The 16,086-nt window shown below is 40.3% G+C and overlaps 1 long non-coding RNA gene across 1 annotated transcript; it reads right to left on the bottom strand.

The window, feature by feature from the left end:
- Positions 1–14,065: 14,065 nt before the first annotated feature.
- Positions 14,066–16,076, bottom strand: LOC116412061. Its single transcript, XR_004223515.1, has 3 exons — positions 15,969–16,076; positions 15,738–15,792; positions 14,066–14,233 (listed from the first exon to the last, which is right to left on the bottom strand). It is a non-coding gene; the product is annotated as an uncharacterized LOC116412061 (long non-coding RNA).
- Positions 16,077–16,086: the final 10 nt, after the last annotated feature.

Genomic DNA, 16,086 nt, shown 5'->3' on the forward strand with positions numbered 1-16,086 from the left:
CATTATATTTCATATTACCCAACTGCTCAATAGCTGCCCATTTATATTATATATACCCATGCTCTGTTCCCATTTATATTTATATATCCCCCCACTGCTCTGTCCAAAACATTCCTATATTATATATACCCACTGCTCTGTCCCATTTATATTATCATACCCACTGCTCTGTCCCATTTATATTATATACCCATCTGCTCTGTCCCATTTATTTATTATATACCCACTGGCTCTCTCCATTTATATTATATTACCCACTGCTTCTGATCCCATTTATATTATATATACCCACTGCTCTGTTCCCATTATACTATTATATATACCCACTGCTCACGGTCTCCATTAATATCTATATATACCCACTGCTCTGTTCCCATTTATATTGATATACCCACTTGCTCTGTCCCATTTATATTATATATTACCCCACTGCTTCTGTCCATATATTTATATACCAACTGCTCTGTCCCATTTTATTTATATTACCACTGCTCTTGTCCCATTTAATAATTCCATATTACCCACTGCTCATGTCCATATATTATATATACCCACTGCTCTGTCCCCATTATATACTATACCCACTGTCTGTCCCATTTATATCCTATAATACCCACTGCTCCCTGTCCTTTACTATTAATTACCCACTGCTCTGTCCCATTATATTATACATACCCACTCCTCTGTCCCATTTAATCTATACATCCCACTGGCTTCTGTCCATTTTTATTATATATTACCCACTGCTCGACTCCCATTTATACTTATATACCCACTGCTCTGTCCCATTATATTATATATACCCACTGCTCTGTCCCATTTATATTATTTACCCACTGCTCGTCCCATTTTATATTATATTACCCACTGCTCTGTCCCATTTATATTATATACCCCACCTGCTCTGTCCCATTTATTATTTATATATACCCCACTGCCTCTCTCCCATTTATATTAATATTACCCATGCTCTGTCCCATTTATATTATTATTATACCACTGCTCTGTCCCATTTATATTATATATACCCACTGGCTCTTTCCCATTTATATTATATATACCCACTGCTCTGTTCCCCATTTATATTACTTACCACTGCCTTCTGTCCCATTTATATTATTATATACCCACTGCTCTGTCCCATTTATATTAATACCCACTGCTCTGTCCCATTTATATTATATATACCCCACTGCTCTTGTCCCATTTTATTAAACCCACTGCTCTGTCCCATTTATATCATATATACCAACTGCTCTGGTCCCACTTATATTATATACCCACTGCTCTGTCCATTTATACTTATATATACCCACTGCTCATGTCCATTTATTATTACTAACCCACTGCTCTGTCCCATTTATATTAATATTACCCACTGGCTCTGTCCCATTTAATAATATATATACCCACTGCTCTGTCCCTTTATATTATATATACCACTGCTCACTCCCCATTATATATATTACCCACTGCTCTGTCCCATTTACTATATATATACCCACTGCTCTGTCCATTTAATATATACCACGCTCTGTCCATTTATATTATAATATTACCCACTGCTCTGTCCCATTTATATTATATTACCCACTGCTCTGTCCCATTTATATTATATTATACCCACTGCTCTGTCCGCATTTATATTATATATACCCACTGCTCTGTCCCATTTAATTATATATACCCACGCTCTGTCCCATTTTAATATATATACCCACTTTTGCTTCTGTCCCATTATTTATATATACCCACTGCTCCTGTCCCATTTATATTATATATATATATACCCAACTGCTCTGTCCCATTTATATTATATATACCCACTGCTCTCTCCCATTTTATATTATATATACCCACTGCTCTGTCCCATTTATATTACTATACCCACTGCTCTGTCCCATTTATATTGTATATACCCACTGCGCTCTGTCCCATTTATATGATATATACCACTGCTCTGGTCCCATTTATATTATATATACCCACTGCTCTGTCCCATTTATATTATATACCCACTGCTCTGTCCATTTATATTTTATTAACCCACTGCTCTGTCCCATTTATATTATTACCCATCTGCTCTGTCCCATTTATATTATATATACCCACTGCTCTGTCCCATTTATATTATATACCCTGCTCATGTTCCATTATATTATATATACCCACACTGCTCTGTCCCATTTATATTATATTTATACCCACTGCTCTGCCCATTTATATTATATATACCCCACTGCTTCTGTCCCATTATATTAATACCCACTGCGTCTGTCCCATTTATATATATATACCCACTGCTCTGTCCCATTTATATTTATATATACCCAATGCTCTGTCCCATTTATATTATATTACCCCACTGCTCTGTCCATTTTATATTATACTATACCACTTGCTCTGTCCCATTTATATTATATATACCCACTTGCTCTGTCCCATTATATTATATACCCACTGCTCTTGTCCATTTATATTATATATACCCACTGCTCTGTCCATTTAATTATTATATACCACTTGCTCTGTCCCATTTATATTTATATATACCCCCACTGCTCTGTCCCATTTTATATTATTCCCTATACCCATGCTCTGTCCCATTCATACCCTTGATATTTGCTTACTTTATATCCCATAGAGTTTGCCAATGGCGTTGCCCTGGAGTTTATCTCATACCTGCAGAAGTGACCTGGATTGCACTTGAATATCCTGAACAACAACTTTCATTGACTTTACAACCGCCACTGTTGGACTGGTTCTTTTTCCATTGTAACTGCAAACAGAGACAAACGAGGTCAGAGGCCGGAGAATAGCAGGAAGGTAGCAGATACACCCTGTATTACACAGCACTTCACACTTTGTTTTTGTAAGTCATTGAGTCTGCATATAAGGTCCATGGGTGTCCACATTACCGTACATTGTCCTTTAACTAGCGCATACAGGTATGTGTGGTGCTACATAGAGGGCATGTTAGGCATAAGCCCCTGCTACTAACTGGCCTGCTCAAGGGATATACTATCAAAGCTGCAACTGGCACAAAGAGTTCATCAACAATGTGTCAGTTAGCACCTATATCTCTTATATATAACTACATATCGCCATATCCATTATATCTCACAAATATCTTATATATGTGTGTGTGTGTGGTTTTTCATACTGCATAATGGCTTTTTTCTAAGGCACAGGTTTGTAAAATTAGCATCAATTTATTACTCCTACAGAAATCACTGCTGTCCTTTAGAAACTATAATATGAATCCATATGGAGCCCAATGTTGTTAGTGTATTTCCCTACTAAGGCCAGGAAAATAACAAAAACAGAGGAAGTCAATGAAGATTGAAGGGTTACACTTACCTGAATGTGAGGTTGATGCGGGATGATTAGTTTCTCCTTAATTCTTTTTTTTTTAATTCACCTCAAAATTGTGATTGCTGCAGAATCAGTTAACTTGTAACCCTAACCCACCACGGGATTCCTGGCCCCCTAATGTTGCACGGTTATCGGCCACTTGTGGATCCTGGTTTCTAATGGCACACTACTTGCCCTCCCAGCAGCAAGTTTCTGTTCTTATTTTGGATTACTGTTTGCCCCTTAAGAGGATTGCGTTTCTAAACAGGGACACTGTTGCCCCTCAGGAGGAGCGTTTCTATTCGTAATGGGACACTGTTACCCCTAGTAGAGGGTTTCCTTATTTCTAATGGGACACTTACCCTAGTAAAGGGTTCCTATTCTATATGGCGGCATTGTTAATTGCATGAGGGGTCCCTAACTGTTATCAGGCAGCAGCCATTCCCACTAACACCAAATGAGTAGTTTCCTATGTTGGCTCGGCAGCATGCGTCTCTGTACCAGAAGCCTGTTGTGGCTGCACATTAAAAGTGGCAACACTTGTCTTTGCCCAGGAGCACACTGTGACACGATTGGTGGCCCCTTTCTTGTTATACTGCAGCTGTATTCAGCGAGAGCCTGCAGGCCACTACGGTTGTCCTTGGAATAAAGGAGGGATTTACAAGGATAAAATATACTAATAAACAAGTTAACAATAAAAACCAAACCAAATGTTCATCTGGTTTTCAAATTATTTGATTTTAGTTCTCCTTGTTTGTCCCCTACAGAGGAATCATTACTTACTGCAGTTGATCGAAAGCCTCCTTGAGAATTCTGCTGCCGAACCAACCACACTGCAATCTGGGTCATATAGGACTTTTCCTCTTGCGATGGGGCGGGTCCCTTAGTGAACCCAACAAGACATAACCTGTAATCTCTATATCAGCTGGAAGGAGGTGGGGCATAGAAAAATGGTACTCTCTTGCGATTGGCTTGTCAGTACGCTCCCATGGATGCCACCATCTGTTGGATAGTGGGAAACAGATCACAAATGTTACCAAAACTATTCACTGCAGGAACTGCAAAGCATCTATAGGTCAGTCAAGAATTTTGGACTCCTAAAGGGGGTTTTACAAATGGTAAGAGGGGTTTTAGGTGGATGTGTGGTTGATACGTATGAACGAGTACAACCTAAGGATTACTCAGTTAAGGAGTAATTAAGTCCCATGAACAGGAGATTTATCCTACTCCAATTTATAAATCTAACTTGCTTAGCTATAAAAAACTGCTTTTATTATCCATCCACCCATTGTCCTGTCTTCACCAAGCCTACCCAGCCTACCCTAAAACCAATTTTTGCCAGCAAAGGTTTTTTCGCCCTCAATTTCCAAACTGTGAATGCTAAGAAAGACAGCTGATAATGCTAACGTCCTGGGAAATTCTTACTTTCGTGAATTGCCAATGTTCTTCAGTTTAGACATGTAGGCATTCCTCCTCTTCTTCATTCCCAGATAAACTGAATGCGTAGAAGAGCAAAGCCAGGGTGTAATACAGGTTTGCTCTCTCCTGGATGCTGCGTCGCAGGCAGCCCAAGCCATTACGCAGAAGGTTTGCTGGAATAGAATGAGGTAGGCATTAGTGTTGGTCAACAATAGACTGGAGCTAGAATATAGACATCTTTGAGGAGTTCCATGACATGGAACCATGGTCTTTAATGGAACTTGGAGGTGGCATTAGAGTTGGTCAACATATGGACTGGAGCTAAGAATATAAATCTTGGGAGTTCTGACATGACCATGGTAATGGACTGAGTGGAAGGTGGTCACTTGGACTGCTAATTTAGGTCTTTACCATGGAACTTGGAGGGACTTCTAAACTTCTAATCCTTACTTTTACCTTGAGAGGTATATGATTCAGAGTATTTAATACTGTAGTTTTAATGAGCCACGTGAGCCAAGCTACTTCTATATAGTCAGTAGGTGACTAATGTGGGATGAGAGTAGGTCTCCTTGTGTGGCTGAACTGAATGTGAATTAAGTTTGACTCTCAAATACCTGGGCACTTACCGCTCCTGGGTAGTTCGTCTCCATCAGAATTGCAACCACATAGGCGTAAAGCTGATTTCATTTTCCAGCGCCACCCTGTAGGATAAAATGTTACCTCTGTCATACTTCAGCATTTAATATGGCAAACGCGCATACCTCCTCATTGTCCGAAGTGGCTTATTGACAGATATAAACTACACATATCACAGAGGTGTTCAATAATGGTAAAAAAAAATTGCACCCTACAAGACACCCAAGCTGTATGGAATCTACAGAATGAACTATGACAGCAGTTGTGCCTATCTAGTTAAGGAAAAATAACCATAATTAAAGACATAAATAAATAAGGGTGGATTATACTGATTGGATTATTATAATGAAATGTACACACATTTAGCAACTATCTACACATAATTGTGTGAAAGCGAGTCCCTAATATTTGGTTTTCTGGCGGCTCTCTCTCTCTTAAGCTACCATACAGGCACCGATAAATCATATGAACCCTAGTTTTCGATGTGTTTGCTTGTTATTAAGTATATTTTATCCTTGTAAATCCCTCCCTTTATTCCAGGACACCGTAGTGGCCCTGCAGGCTCTCGCTGAATACAGCTGCCTAGTATACAAGAAAGGGGCCACCAATCGTGTCACAGTGTCTCTGGCAAGACAAGTGATTGCCACTTTTAATGTGCAGCCAAGCAACAGGCTTCTGGTACAGAGACGCATGCTGCCGAGCCAACAAGGAAACTACTCATTTGGTGTTAGTGGGAATGGCTGCTGCCTGATACAGGTAGGGACCCCCTCATGCAATTAACAATGCCCCATTAGAATAGGAACCCTTTACTAGGGGTAACAGTGTCCCATTAGAATAGGAACCCTCTACTAGGGGTAACAGTGTCCCATTAGAATAGAAACCTCCTCCTGAGGGCAACAGTGTCCTGTTAGAACAGCAATCCTCTTATAGGGGCAACAGTATCCAATAAGAACAGAAACTTGCTGCTGAGGGCAATAGTGTGCCATTAGAACCAGGATCCCCAGTGGCCGATAACCGTCACATTAGGGCAGGAATTCCCTGGTGGGTAGGGTTACAAGTTACTGATTCTGCACAATCACAATTTGAGGTGATTAAAAACAAAAGATTAGGAGAACTATCATCCCCATCAACCTCACATTCAGGTAAGTGTAACCCTTCATCTTCATTGACTTCCTTCTGTATTTTGTTATTTTCCCTGGCCTTGTAGGGAAATACACTAACAACATTGGGACTCCATATGGATTTCATATTATAGTTTCTAAGGACAGCAGTGATTTCTGTAGAGTAATAAATTGATGCTAATTTTACAAAACCTGTGCTTAGAAAAAGCCATTATTTGCAGTAGAAAACACACACACACACACATATATAAGATATTTGTGAGATATATGAGATATGCGTATATGTAGTTATATATAAGAGATATAGTGCTTAACTGACCCAATGTTGGATGACTCTTTGTGCCAGTTGCAGCTTTGATAGTATATCCCTTGAGCAGGCAGTTAGTACAGGGGCTTATGCCTACATGCCCTCTATGTAGCACCCACATACTAGTATGCTAGTAAAGGACATGTACTGTATGTGGACACCCATGGACCTTATATGGCAGACTCATGTACTTACAAACAAAGTGTGAAGTGCTGTGTAATACAGGGTGTATCTGCTACCTTCCTGCTATTCTACGGCCTCTGACCTCTTGTCTCTGTTGCAGTTACAATGGAAAAAAGAACCAGTCCAACATGGCGGTTGTAGACATGAAGTTGTTGTCAGGATATTCAGTGCAATACCAGTCACTTCTGCAGGTATGAGATAAACTCCAGGGCAACGCCATTAGGGGCAAACCTATGGGATATAAGTAACAAATATCAAGGGTATGAATGGGACAGAGCAGTGGGTATATATAATATAAATGGGACAGAGCAGTGGGTATATATAATATAAATGGGACAGAGCAGTGGGTATATATAATATAAATGGGACAGAGCAGTGGGTATATAATATAATGGGACAGAGCAGTGGGTATATATAATATAAATGGGACAGAGCAGTGGGTATATATAATATAAATGGGACAGAGCAGTGGGTATATATAATATAAATGGGACAGAGCAGTGGGTATATATAAATATAAATGGGACAGAGCAGTGGGTATATATAATATAAATGGGACAGAGCAGTGGGTATATAATATAATGGGACAGAGCAGTGGGTATATATAATATAAATGGGACAGAGCAGTGGGTATATATAATATAAATGGGACAGAGCAGTGGGTATATATAATATAAATGGGACAGAGCAGTGGGTAATATAATATAAATGGGACAGAGCAGTGGGTATATATAATATAAATGGGACAGAGCAGTGGGTATATAATATAAATGGGACAGAGCAGTGGGTATATATAATATAAATGGGACAGAGCAGTGGGTAATATAATATAAATGGGACAGAGCAGTGGGTATATAATATATAAATGGGACAGAGCAGTGGGTATAATAATATAAATGGGACAGAGCAGTGGGTATATATATATAAATGGGACAGAGCAGTGGGTATTATATATAAATGGGACAGAGCAGTGGGTATATATAATATAAATGGGACAGAGCAGTGGGTATATAATATAAATGGGACAGAGCAGTGGGTATATATAATATAAATGGGACAGAGCAGTGGGTATATATAATATAAATGGACAGACAGAGCAGTGGGTATATATAATATAAATGGGACAGAGCAGTGGGTATATATAATATAAATGGGACAGAGCAGTGGGTATATAATATAAATGGGACAGAGCAGTGGGTATATATAATATAAATGGGACAGAGCAGTGGGTATATATATAAATGGGACAGAGCAGTGGGTATATATAATATAAATGGGACAGAGCAGTGGGTATATAATATAAAGAGCAGTGGGTATATAATATAAATGGGACAGAGCAGTGGGTATATATAATATAAATGGGACAGAGCAGTGGGTATATAATATAAATGGGACAGAGCAGTGGGTATATATAATATAAATGGGACAGAGCAGTGGGTATATAATATAAATGGGACAGAGCAGTGGGTATATATAATATAAATGGGACAGAGCAGTGGGTATATATAATATAAATGGGACAGAGCAGTGGGTATATATAATATAAATGGGACAGAGCAGTGGGTATATAATATAAATGGGACAGAGCAGTGGGTATATATAATATAAATGGGACAGAGCAGTGGGTATATAATATAAATGGGACAGAGCAGTGGGTATATAATATATGGGACAGAGCAGTGGGTATATAATATAAATGGGACAGAGCAGTGGGTATATATAATATAAATGGGACAGAGCAGTGGGTATATAATATAAATGGGACAGTGGGTATATATAATATAAATGGGACAGAGCAGTGGGTATATAATATAAATGGGACAGAGCAGTGGGTATATAATATAAATGGGACAGAGCAGTGGGTATATAATATAAATGGGACAGAGCAGTGGGTATATATAATATAAATGGGACAGAGCAGTGGGTATATATATATATATAATATAAATGGGACAGAGCAGTGGGTATATAATATAAATGGGACAGAGCAGTGGGTATATATATGGGTATATATAATATAAATGGGACAGAGCAGTGGGTATATATAATATAAATGGGACAGAGCAGTGGGTATATATAATATAAATGGGACAGAGCAGTGGGTATATATAAATAAATGGGACAGAGCAGTGGGTATATAATATAAATGGGACAGAGCAGTGGGTATATAATATAAATGGGACAGAGCAGTGGGTATATATAATATAAATGGGACAGAGCAGTGGTATATAATATAAATGGGACAGAGCAGTGGGTATATATAATATAAATGGGACAGAGCAGTGGGTATATATATATAATATAAATGGGACAGAGCAGTGGGTATATATAATATAAATGGGACAGAGCAGTGGGTATATATAATATAAATGGGACAGAGCAGTGGGTATATAATATAAATGGGACAGAGCAGTGGGTATATATAATATAAATGGGACAGAGCAGTGGGTATATATATAAATGGGACAGAGCAGTGGGTATATATAAATGGGACAGAGCAGTGGGTATATATAATATAAATGGGACAGAGCAGGGGTATATATAATATAAATGGGACAGAGCAGTGGGTATATATAATATAAATGGACAGAGCAGTGGTATATAAATAAATGGGACAGAGCAGTGGGGTATATATAATATAAATGGGACAGAGCAGTGGGTATATATAAATATAAATGGGACAGAGCAGTGGGTATATATAATTAAATGGGACAGAGCATGGGTATATTAATATAAATGGGACAGAGCAGTGGGTATATAAATATAAATGGGACAGAGCAGTGGGTATATATAATATAAATGGGACAGAGCAGTGGGTATATAATATAAATGGGACAGAGCAGTGGGTATATATAATATAAATGGGACAGAGCAGTGGGTATATATAATATAATGGACAGAGCAGTGGGTATATATAATAAATAAATGGGACAGAGCAGTGGGTATATAAATATAAATGGACAGAGCAGTGGGTATATATAATATAAATGGGACAGAGCAGTGGGTGGGACAGAGCAGTGGGTATATATAATATAAATGGGACAGAGCAGTGGGTATATATAATATAAATGGGACTGAGCAGTGGGTATATATAATATAAATGGACAGAGCAGTGGGTATATATAATATAAATGGGGACTGAGCAGTGGGTATATATAATAAAATTGGGACTGAGCAGTGGGTATTATAATAAATGACAGACATGGTATATATAAAAAATGGGACAGAGCAGTGGGTATATATAATATAAATGGGACAGAGCAGTGGGTATATATAATATAAATGGGAGAGAGCAGAGGGTACAGAAGGGAAATGGAGGAATACACTTATAGTGAGAGTTGAGGAGTTGCTGTATTACTGTGGGTAATTAATGTTGCACTTACTGCTTAGCTGCCCCTCCAGCGATGATGCCCAGAAGGCACAGGAGGAGCCCCCCCCCTGGAGACACTGGGACACTGTGCATCACGGCTGCCCCTCAGCTCTGTACCTGACACACTGTACCTGCCCTGCCACACTTCCTGCCTTTATTCACCTGCCGGGGGGGGCGGGGGCCGCCAGTCAGTCAGGAGCTGCCGGGAGCCAAATCCTGCTCCGAGTGATAACAAAACCCAACCGCTCCCTCCAGTGCCAACTAAATGGCCAGGGAGAGATACAGGGAGAAATCCAGTGACCTTTATGGGGATTAGCGCATAGGAGTCAGGTGACCCCCCCCCTGTCAGTGTCTGTATGAAACACCTGAGAGTGACTTGGTATCACCCAGCAATGAGCGCCACTAAACAGTGAGCCTGTATCATATTGCCTGGCATGGGAGGGCAGGCTGAACTGGAGCATTGGACCGTAACTGTAGCGCATTGTTACAGGTGATAAAAAGCCTAAACCACTTAGTGGAAGGGGGGGGGGTGCCAATTTGTCAGGCACCTCCAAAATAAATACCTCATAACCCACCCAGTTACACCCCTGGCATGTCTCTTGCCCCCCCTACTGAAGTACAGAGTTTGGGTGAGTCCTTTACTCTGTAAGATTTATATCCCCTCACACTGTACAGATCACTATAAGTTGCATACAGCAGCATTGGAGACAATGGGGGGGGGGGCTGGAAATACATTTTCCCTCAGATATATTTATTAGTCTCATTGTTAGGGCTGTGTCACACAGATTTATTGTACCATGGGCAGGTCTCTGTGACATGAAGTCCAGACCTGCCTCATAGAAAAATGTGATTTCTAATATGTAAAGCCGTCCCTCTGTGGGGGCAAAGCAGGACTGGGGGGTTCGTTTGGAGCAAACGTGCAGATTCCAGGAATTGTTTCTGCATCTTAGGGGCCTATTAGTCTGTGTAAAACAAAATTGTCAAAAAGTGTAAAAAGCTGTGTAAAACAATTGGCAAATTTCACCATCCAAACCCCAAGTTTTATGCCATTACTTTACGTAAGGTCTGGTGGGATAAACACGTAAAGAAATTACGTCAGGCGATGTGTTTACACAGCATAATAAATAGGCGCCTAGTGTTTCCTATAGACTCCTGTGAGTATGGGCTAAGGGGGCCCCTGGAACTATAGCGGGTGCCTGTTACCCCAATGTTTCTATATATCTGTAACCTTGTTATGGGCTAAGGAGGCCCAGCCTGAAGGCCAGTTAGGGGGGATTTGGGGTGAGTGCTTATTTGTGCCCTGGGTACCCCTGGAACTATAGCGGGGTGACTGTTACCCCAATGTTTCTATATATCTGTAACCTTGTTATGGCTAAGGAGGCCCAGCCTGAAGGCCAGTTAGGGGGGGATTTGGGGTGAGTGCTTATTTGTGCCCTGGGTACCCCTGGAACTATAGCGGGGTGACTGTTACCCCAATGTTTCTATATATCTGTAACCTTGTTATGGGCTAAGGGGGCCCAGCCTGAAGGCCAGTTAGGTGGGGATTTGGGGTGAGTGCTTATTTGTGCCCTGGGTACCCCTGGAACTATAGCGGGGTAACTGTTACCCCAATGTTTCTATATATCTGTAACCTTGTTATGGGCTAAGGGGGCCCAGCCTGAAGGCCAGTTAGGGGGGGATTTGGGGTGAGTGCTTATTTGTGCCCTGGGTACCCCTGGAACTATAGCGGGGTAACTGTTACCCCAATGTTTCTATATATCTGTAACCTTGTTATGGGCTAAGGGGGCCCAGCCTGAAGGCCAGTTAGGGGGGGATTTGGGGTGAGTGCTTATTTGTGCCCTGGGTACCCCTGGAACTATAGTGGGGTGACTGTTTCTATATATATGTAACCATGTTACCCAGTGCTGTGGGAAAAGGCTGCTGGTGCAAGAGACGGGGAGTCAGTGGGAAGGTAGCTGGCACCTTCAAGGGAGTGATTTATACAAAACAAACATTGTATTTCTATTAACTATAAGTTATACTCTCCTTGCAAAGTAAATAGAGAGAGACCATTCCAAAAGATTCTGAACCACAAGTTCTTTTGAAGTGCCACCTTTCTGCTAAAAACCCAGCGCTGACATTTATAATACACGGAGACTGGAGAGCAATGAATCTGTTATAGAGAAAATTTCATGTCATTCCCTGTTTAACTGCAATCTCACTTCTGACCACTAGGTGTGATTTTTCCTTCTTTGACTGATTGAATGTTCCTCTTGGTTCAACATCACGCGATTCAGCTCCTCTTGTTCCCACAGACTCCGAAGTACGATCCTAACATAAGTGCAATCCAGTGGACCACAAAATAAACAGAGTCCCTTTTCTAGGACAAAAGCCATAGAGATAATGTATTGCTTTGCCCAACTGGTCTGTATAATGCCCTGCAAATTATTTCCCCAATTTACAAGCTATAACAACAGTGCTATCCATAAGCTGTTCATATAGCCTGCACTGTTCTCCCATTTTTCACCTTAATTATTTCTAGTAGACCTGTTAATAGAATCTTCATCTTCCTATTTTACAGATGAGTGAGTTGACCTAAATCTCAGAGGACTGGTGATCCTTCAGGAAAAGTTGGTGTCCAATTGGGGAATGTTCTCAGTGCTGTAGTGGTGAGACCCACAACAGTGTAACCAAGGGTTATGACCACCCTGACCCACAAGTCCTTGCCACCCACCCACTGAATATCTAGTGCAAAAGTTTAGAAAATACTGATATCAATAATTCCCCTTGCAACTAGGCTTGCTTCTTTCCCGTTTACCTAAAGGAATGTTGTTTCAATGGATGATGATGGCAGCCCATCAAAACCTTTAGAATTTTGTAATAAGGAAACCAGTGATCAAAATATAGTAACAACTGCCTGGATAAGCCACAGGATAATCAAGGGAATATTGTACAGTATCCTCCTATGTAATCTCTAGATCATAGTTCCCTGTGAATCTTCCATGGTATCTATAAGATGTCACATTACTTCTACTTTGCTTATGCGGCTACCGACCCCTCTGGATATTTGCCCTTTCTCCTATAACTTCTTTTAGTTCTGCTTCTTGATGGCTCCATTCACAATCATAATTTAGGTCACAATGACTTGTGGGTGCCTTACATTTGGCACCCCCTAGTGATCCAGCCTTTCCTTCTTTAATTAAGATGTTTCTTTCTAGTGGTGTCTTATATAGAAGTGGGTTCTCCTTGTTTGCTCCCACTAATAACGACAAATGAGGAGATCTCCTGGTTGCTTACTTCATTATCTGTCACAAGCTCATCTGCTTGTGGGTAGTATTGGCATTAATTTCTTAGGGTAGCTGTGCGTCTTTGCTCTGGGCCCACCAGTTCTTCAAAGTGGTCCTTGAGGAGACCATATAATAGTATGTTTGTGCTTTTTATAATACAGACCAGTCAGTTGACCACAAACCTCATGACCAGCAAGCCTTTAGTTGGCTGTAACTGGACTACAAACATATCTTGCCTAAATGGCTAAGGCGGACATGTGTCAAGACTTAATGAGACATTAAAATATACGGTAAGGTTAGATATAGTATTTTTTAATTTCTTTTGACCCACCCATTACTAGAGCAATATCCATTCTTTAGATCTCCATTCCCCCCAAAACAGTTAGTTATATTTATTTCAGACAAAAAATAGAGAGGAAAATATCAGTTATTTATTCCTTAAAAAAATCTTTAAGCTGAAAGGGTGAGTAGATGAGCAATGTTCTAGGTGCTGTAGTGGTGTCACGGCAAGTAAACTGCAGAAAAACCAATGTTTCTTTCATTGATGATTGACGGACCAGGCATTCGCTAGCCACTGCTGTAAATAGTCAAACAGGGTGTTAGAGTCAGAAGATAACATTATGTCACTAATGTGCCACTATATATCTGTTTGTAAAGGTTATTGGTTCTGTAATTTATAACTGCCCCAACTCCAGGGACCTGTGACTGATTCTTCTGCTCTGAAGGAACTTTTACGGGGCTTTAATCTTTGCCTCTATGGCTCACTTCTACTAAGCATTACTGCTACTGCTGCACCGCATCTTCCTCATACTTTTTTATTGTTTCTGCATCCCTTTGTAAAGACACATCAGACTAAATACCAGAACATATTTAATCCTGCTTCTCAACACAGTGTCACAAAGTTGATATCATGGACCAGGGTCGGACTGGCCCCCCGGGACACTGGGAAAAATCCCGGTAAGCTCCAACCCTGTTGGGCCATGCCACCTGCCTGCAAGCCAGCTGCCCTCAGCCACCACCACTCCCCACAGTAGAATCGACGACCATCTTAATTGTTAACAGTGTCATAAGTAGCGATTATGGCGGTGGTAGTGGGCCCTTAGGTGGCGGGCTCTAGACTCAGGTACCCGGTGTACCCCAAACAACCCAGTCTGATTCTGTCATGGACCAATATGACCTTAGGACCTTGGGGCAGATTTATCTGGAATGGTGCAATCAATTTCTATTGATTCAATAAATATCGATTAAACTGAAATTTATCATGGCCAGAACCTTCAAGATTTGTTATCTGAAACTAGAAAAAGGCTGTAGGATTTTGAATCCCATAGAAGGCCCTGATAAATATTTTGATGTATATCAAATGAAAGGATTCTTTGAAGATCAATCACTATAAGATTCATAAAACATCATTCCAATACTAAAGGAGCTGATCAACTTTGATGAATCCAAATTGTTAGTCATGTATTATTTACCCCTGGGTTTAAATGGAAGAGGAGAGTAGTAGTCAGCACCAAGCCTTGTGATTAGTTAGAAGTAGTGCAGGTTCCCCAATGGCCACTTTCCATCGGCATATCCTGGTACAGAAGAACAGGAACAGCACCTCTTGTCTTTGTAGATTAAAATGCCTTTATTGCAAAATTTTTTGGGGCAAACAACAATAGCAGCAACGTTTCAGGTCACATAAGACCTTTTATCAAGCTTGATAAAAGGTCTTATGTGACCTGAAACGTTGCTGTTATTGTGGATGTTTCTTTAATGGTTGAAGATTTAGCCTTATGGAGCAAGAGAAATTGCCGATAAGACAGCCTGTAATGCTCTTTCATGAGCACAGAGAGCAGAAATACTGCCATGGTACTTTGGGACTGCAAGGACCATCTGCTCTGTGATTATTAGTAGTTATTTAAAGCTTCTACACTGGCACTGATGCCCTACAGTCTAGGGCCTACACACTCAAATCGCTTCATCCAGGCCTTCTTCTCCAAAGAAATAAGGTCATTGCATTTAGTAAGATTTGTTGTGGTGGGAGATCTTATCCTCATAGGGACAATGGTTTGAGTCAAGAGTGGCTGCCATAACATTACCTGCAAGGTGACTAGAGAGAGCATGGATGTCTGACTTCTACAACTGCATTCTCATCTGTAAGAGAGATCAGAAAAACACATGAAAAGACCTGAAGGGAGTGAGTGCTTTTCATCACATTACTCTCATTTTTTTTCTATACAGCACAAACAAGAGACAGCTAAAGAAATGTCCCTTTTCAGCCTCAACTACACTGTAACTATTCATAACTGTATAACCACAGGTAGCTTTACCTTGGTCATAGTAGTCATAGACATATATAGACTGCGGCTGGAAATTCTGCACTCTGTTGCCCATCTCAAGACTCACTGGCAAAGAAATGGGTTCTCTTTGTACCTCTCACAGCTCCCT

This window comes from Xenopus tropicalis, chromosome 7, assembly GCF_000004195.4.
Source record: "Xenopus tropicalis strain Nigerian chromosome 7, UCB_Xtro_10.0, whole genome shotgun sequence".
Taxonomy (NCBI): Eukaryota; Metazoa; Chordata; class Amphibia; order Anura; family Pipidae; genus Xenopus; species Xenopus tropicalis.